The sequence below is a fragment of the Calidris pugnax genome, unplaced genomic scaffold (assembly GCF_001431845.1).
Source record: "Calidris pugnax isolate Ruff unplaced genomic scaffold, ASM143184v1 scaffold276, whole genome shotgun sequence".
Classification (NCBI taxonomy): domain Eukaryota; kingdom Metazoa; phylum Chordata; class Aves; order Charadriiformes; family Scolopacidae; genus Calidris; species Calidris pugnax.
Genome location: NW_015091112.1, coordinates 1,516,108 through 1,521,774, shown reverse-complemented (window position 1 = coordinate 1,521,774; position 5,667 = coordinate 1,516,108).

The window sequence follows — 5,667 nt, the reverse complement described above, 5'->3', positions numbered from 1 at the left end:
CCGCCCCGCCCCGGGCCGCCAAATCCCGCGAGAGCTCAGCGCCACCGCCCCCACGCCGCCGCCGTTGCCAGGCGGGGTGACGTCACCGCCCGCCTCCCTCAGCGACTGCCGCCGCCTTCGTCCATCTCCTCCTCCTCCTCCTCCCCTTGTTCCTCCTCCTCCTCTTAGGAGCGAGCTGCCCCCCTGGTGCCCCGCTTTTCCCCCTGCCCCAGGCCGGTGTTCTGCCCTGCCTCCCGCCCTCCCCACAGCCGTTTCCTCTCCAGAGGAGTCGTAACATCGCCTGGGTTGGACGGGACCTTCCAGATCATCGAGTCCCCACCACTAAACCATGTCCCTCACCACCACGTCTGCATGGCTCTTAAATACCTTCAGGGGTGGGGACTCAACCACTTCCCTGGACAGCCAATTCCAATGCTTGACAACCCTTTGGTGAAGAAATTTTTCCTAATACGCACCTTGTGCAACTTGAGACCAGTACCCGAAGGGAACCTACAGGAAGGCTGGGGAGAGCCTGTTTACAAAGGCCTGCAGTGACAGGATGAGGGGCAATAGCTTCAAACTGGAGGGGAACAGATTTAGACTGGAGATTAGGAGAGGGTTCTTCACTGTGAGGGTGGTGGAGCACTGGAACAGGTTGCCCAGGGAGGGGGTTGAGGCCCCTTCCCTGGAGATATTCAAGGTGAGGCTCGACAAGGCCCTGGGCAACCTGGTCTAGTTGGGGGGGTCCCTGCTGACTGCGGGGAGGTCGGAGGAAATGACCTTTGGAGGTCCCTGCTGGCCTGGACAACTCTATGACTCTATGACCATTTCCTCTTGTCATGTCGCCTGTTACTTGGGAGAAGAGACCAACCTCCCCCTCTCTAAACCCTCCTTCCAGGGAGTTGCAGAGAGGGATAAGGTCTCCTCTCAGCCTCCTTTTCTCCAGCCCCCTCAGCCGCTCCTCACAAGACTTGTGCTCCAGACCCCTCACCAGCTCTGTTGTCCTTCTCTGGACACACTCCAGCACCTCCATGTCTTCCTGGTCATGAGGGGCCCAAAACTAGACATGGCACTTGAGTTGGGGCCCCACCAGTGCCCAGTACAGGGTGACCATCACTGCCCCAGTCCTGCTGGCCACACTATTGCTGATAGAGGCCAGGATGCTCTTGGCCTTCTTGAGCCACCTGGGCACACTGCTGGCTCATGTTCAGCCGACTGTTGACCAATAACCTCAGAAATGCCTCAGAGGGACGATGGCCCCTTCCCCTTCCCACACAGGTTGGGGTCTCTGCCTGCACCCCTCAGCGAAGCCTCGGCCCCCTCAGACCCTCGGGTTGCCCTGTGGGCTTCCCCACCTCCTACCTCAGCAGCCTCCAGGCTCCAACCCTTACCCAAAACCACCTATCCCGGGGTAGTTTCGGGAAGCCCTTTTTGGGGAGAGAAGTCATGAGATTTGGGGTTTTATGGCTGCAAGGTCCAGGCCTTTCCTCCTGGCTTGAGGAGTGTCTGAGGAGGAAAGCAGGGACGTCCCCATGGCCTCCGAGGCAGCGAACCTCGTGTGCCTGTTTATGGGCTTGTACGTTACTTTTGGAGAGTTTACAGGGCACTTTCTTTTTTAAGATGCACTGAAGACTAGAGGGAAGTGTTCAAAGCTATATCAGGCTGCCACTGTTTAAGTTTTTGTGGGAAACTCAGGAATGAGTGAAAACGACTACTTAGAACTAGACCAATTTAAGGAAAAAACAGTTACCCTGAGGCCAAAAGGGCAAGTAAACATCTTCTGGTTTTGATGAAAATCAGGGAATACAGCGCAGCAGGGCTCTCTGAAATGAAAATACTCCATCTTCCCTGCTGCAGACATCCTTTCATGAGCGGTTCAAAATGAGCCATTTCAGCCATGCTCAGGACAAAATTAGCCTAAAAAGAATGTCAAGTATTTCCAGGAGTCAGCTTTTGCTTAGCATCTTTCTCATGGAATATAAACAGCAAATGAGTCAGATAATGCATGCTGAAGGCAAAATGTGAAGTCTGAGGCTGTAAACAAGAATATGCCATATTGTAGTATGATATTTCATCTCCTTCTCTGTACTTTGAGACAGACTGTGCTTCCATCTCTTCCAACAGCAGACCTGGAAATGTACAAGTGATAGTACGAATTTCTTTGAAGCAGGTATAGCATTTAACTCATAAATGGTCCCCATGATACTCCCCTTAAGAGGAGAAGCTATTTTTTTTAATAAAAATATGGCGTGTCCCCGCCCCAGATCTACAATAGTTAATAGCAAGAGGAGATTTGGGACAGAAAGGAAACACCATCTTTAGGGTTTGAAGTCACTCCCAACAAAAATTCAGAAAATAACTTCCATGAGGATGAATTATCCTCATCTGTCTTCTCTGTAGTTTTTTTCCACTTCCTCTGAAGAGCAACATGCTATAAAAAGGATAAAGGATGAGAGGAATTATAAATGTGATCCAATAGAGCAATTTTTACCCTTTTAAGCCCTGCCACAAGGCTGAGGGTGCATGAACAAGAGGTGAGAAATAAAATATTCATAGCGTACGTCTTTTCAGAGAGTTGAAGGAGCTCCATGTAGGCTTTCCAAGCTCATTCCAAGCCATTCTACTACCTTTAGATGAGCTCTGGGTGAATACTCACACTGACATAAAGTCCCCTTCAGCCTCTTTTTCATTGTGGAACTTGCTGGAGAGCAAAAGGTCAGTTCTTAAATCTTACACTATGGACTAGCAAGACACTGGCTTTCTGAAATTCTATTTTATTTTTACATGTCATGATAACTGTGGCCAGGGCTGGCTCAGAACATCTTAGCAATTTGAGTACAAAAGCTGAACTTTATTCAGAGCCCATTTTCTCTGATAATAGTGCATCAGTATCCAGCCAGTCCTGTGCTCCAGTCTCCATCTCCTTTTCAGTACCAGCGAGGGAGAAATGGGATGGTTCCTGAGGGAGTCCCTGTGGCTGCTGAGCCCAAAAGCCATTTTCTGTCTGGACACCTGGCTGTGATGCTGCTGAATCCATCATCTGCAGCCCTGCTCAGTTTTGGTTTGCCCATGTCTGAAGCTGGTCCTTCTTTGGGGCTTTGACCCATGAGTTACGTGGCGCTGAACAGTTGTGTCTGCCTCACGCTTCGTTGAGTTTGACAAGACTTTGCTGCCCTAAGTGTTGCAAAAATGCAAGAGTCTGCTCATGTGTAACTCAAAAGAAGCACAGGGACCCATATTTAGCATTCTTATATGAGCTGGCAATTATAATACATATAAGGAAAATACATCTGTGCTTGGCTATTAACTATTAACTATTATAGCTCAACCTTTAAACCATGTGACTACTTTGTTTCTTTTCTATATGCTCTGTGTCTGATGTCATGTGTTAAATGCTTATTTACCAATAATTACCTTCTAAATCACCACTATTGAGGTCCTTCCTCACTTTCCACTTTAATAAAAGCTGAAAACATTTAATTTGCGATTTTCACTTGGGTATTATGCACTAGTTGGTATTTATGCAGTCCTTTGAAAATAGAATATTTTATATTTGAAAATAAAGTCTTGCTGTTATATTAATAGATATACAGGGAACACTGGATCTTGGTTTTTATTCAAACATTTCTTTCAGTTCAAGCAGAATATAGAGCACCAATACTCAGACTCTATGGAATTATAAAAATGCCTATTTGTTTCTGAATATTTTCAAATCTAATTTGGTTCCATAAAGTAACCATGATTATTTTCTCCCGAGGTAGAATTTGTTCAACAAAACTTAAAAGTGAAAGGTTAGCATTTTAAATACTTTATGATTGAGCTTAGAGGAATATCTGAATTTACTGCTTGCTATTGAGAGAGGAAGAGTTGTGACACGTTCACAGGTCAATAAAATATTCACTGTTAACATCAGTTAACATTAGCTAATATCTTATTTTACAAGAGATATCATTGTATAGAGTCTGGTATGTAGGTTTATAGCATAAAATAAGAATGATACAATTTGTCACCACTGGAGATGCTTTTTTTTCTCTTGCAAAAAAAACCTGGGAATAATGACAGACTTCTCCTAGCAATGCTACAGTAAACACTTTGCTTGAACTTTTCTACCACTGTGGTAACCTTAAAATTACTCCATTACTTCCAAATAAAGAAACCTAAACCCAGAACTCTCAAAACTTCTCCCTAGAGTGTAAAAAAATAGAGGAACTGCCTTTTTTTTTTCAAACAAAAACCATGTGTCAGCTGTTACCAAGTTAAAGTTTCATGCACATCTGAGTAGCACATGTACTGCAATAATTGTACATTCCCCTTTAACCAAATAATTTGCTCCCAAACATTCCATCCGAGTCAGTTTTTCATGCTTTTAATACTTTATTGCATTTTTCATGACAGCAACTTCTTGCCCAACAATACCCCTAAAAAAATTGACTGGAAGCATACAGCCTCTAGACGTAAACAGTTAAACAGTCTTGACTGTAAAATTCCACCTTTTTTTTTTTTTTCCCAGTAGCACTTCCTAATAACATTACTAATAAAAAGGACAGGTTTGTGGTTCAGAAGTTAAAAAATTATTTAGATGAGAAAACTCCCTCTGCTGGTTTGAAGAAGCAGCAGATATATTTCATTTAAAAAAAAAAATACAAGCAGTGGGAAAATATTTGTTCAGCACGCACAGTATTTTTCCCTTCACCACGTACTGGGAAGGGAAGTGGAGAGTGAATCTGCTTATTCCACAGAACGAGGCAGGACTCTTTAAAAAATAAAAAAATAAAAGCACAGAGCAGTTGTTTTGTAAATAAAAACTGTATCAAAAATTGCATTTTCAAGGAGAGGGAAAATTGAGCTTGCACATTGATATTTAATCATATTATTTCTTATAACTGTTGGGGAAGGTTACATTATTTTATGAAACAAAATCAAGTTTGCCTTTCTTTTCTTCGTCCCCCTTTGCAGAGACTCCAGAATGAGACATCTTAACAGCTCTGCAGGGCTCTTAGAAAGGCTGGACCCTTCACAACTACAACACAGCTCCTTCCATCCAGATAAAGAACAACTAGTCATAGTCTTTCTTGCAGATTAATGCAAGAGGATGAAATACAGTGTCACTGCAGGCAGCTGGTGATATTAAGGAATTTGGAGTGCTAGTTTTCAGACTCTTGAAAGAATCATGCACTACTGCCAAATTTTTGAGACCGTGGACTGTGGGTCAGTGATGGTCAATGAGAACTCAGGAGCTGGTCTGCAATATAACTGAAAATGGCTTTGTAAACCAGCTACACTTGCATTCTCACACATCGAACATCAAGCAACCAAAAATGAGGGAAATACTATGGACACTGGAAGTTTATCTTAGTATTATTTATCTTTAGCTAGAAATTGTTGTGGTAACACCACAAAAATGGTTTGTTTATTGCTGAAGTTCTTGGTTGAAAAGGTGGAGGAGCATCAGCCAACGGAAACAAATTCCTCTGTCTTTTGTTTCAAATTTAACCACTTGACCTATTTCCGCCATTATTATCAACTTCTTCAGTCAATCCCATTCTCTACTCCATAATCAGCTCTAGCCTAGTTTTTCCTCTCATTCCTTTGCTTTGTGGCAAGAAGTCCTGTTCCTTACTCTACTGTGCTGGGCTGAGCACGAGTCAGGGAGCCAGGACAAGTTTCAGTTCCGTGATCTCATACTGT